At 39.6% G+C, this 1,163-nt stretch overlaps 1 protein-coding gene across 1 annotated transcript in view; it reads left to right on the plus strand.

The window, feature by feature from the left end:
• The window catches only part of prrg2 (proline rich Gla (G-carboxyglutamic acid) 2), a 10,003-nt gene that overhangs the window by 4,867 nt on the left and 3,973 nt on the right, over positions 1-1,163 (plus strand). The gene's annotated exons all lie outside the window — the stretch shown is intronic.

The following is a 1,163-nucleotide window of genomic DNA, read 5'->3' on the forward strand; positions in this document are numbered from 1 at the left end:
GCACACACACATACACACACACACACGCACACACACATACACACACACACACGCACACACACACGTTTGTTCTTGAACCCCGTGGGGACCTTCCATTAATTTTCATTCATTTTTTATTAACTTTATAGCCCAACCCTGACCACATACCCTAAAGTTAACCTCAGGTACCTACCTGACCCTAAAACGAACCCAAACCTTGGTCCTAAACCTAACCCCACACCCGTAATTTGCCGTGGCGACCTGGCATTGGTCCTCAGCTATGTCTAATACGAGTTCCGCCTTCCAACATGGCAGTTTTAACCGGAAATACCTGGAAATATTATGTGACATGGGAACTATGTATACTAGCTTCTCTGCCTTTACCTCAGCAGCAACAACTCCCCAAAGGAGCCCAGATGCTCACAGCCACAGGTAACCGATACTGCATGGTTAATCATCTTTAGTCATCATCTTTGAGTTTGAGCAAAATGTTTTCACAGAGTTGTAAGAAATACGTGTTTTAATATCGGCTGACAATCAGATGAAAACACAAATGTTAAATAAAATGATCTGTAATAGGAAATAAATGCCATACAACACCAGAATTCCGGAGTGGGGTTTATTATGGCACCGGCTGACAAGTCAAAACCACACACTGCCTGAAAAACAGGAAGTCCCCGGTTAAATACAGTCCAGGAATCTTCAATGCCTGAGTTCGCTCTCTGCTGGCCTACGGCTGAATCACAGGCATTCAGACAAAAAGACCTCACTCTTATGTTAATACAGCTTTTAATTATGTGTTGTTAATAATTCGGACATGTATCTACCCTATTTCAGTTAACACATAATAGATCAAACATTATAACAATATTATAATAAGAAACCCTTAATACACTGGTGTTGTTTCTGAAATCAGTACTAATCTGTAATAATTATAAATTTCTTCAGAGTGACAAACAACTTTATGAGCTGTGGGTTTCTCATTTTTACAGTGTCGCTTCACGTTTTGTTCCCCTTCATGAAAAAATTAAAAATAATTTTGGGCCTTGTGTGGGTCAGATGTGCTGTTTTTGTTTGCCACGCACATCTTGCTCATGTGTGTTGATTTGATTTGATTTATTGATTCAACAGGAAAAGATTACTAAAAATCAAGCCTGACTCAGAATAATTGCTGTTTTACAGCA

Source organism: Austrofundulus limnaeus, unplaced genomic scaffold (assembly GCF_001266775.1).
Source record: "Austrofundulus limnaeus strain Quisiro unplaced genomic scaffold, Austrofundulus_limnaeus-1.0 Scaffold274, whole genome shotgun sequence".
NCBI classification, from domain to species: domain Eukaryota; kingdom Metazoa; phylum Chordata; class Actinopteri; order Cyprinodontiformes; family Rivulidae; genus Austrofundulus; species Austrofundulus limnaeus.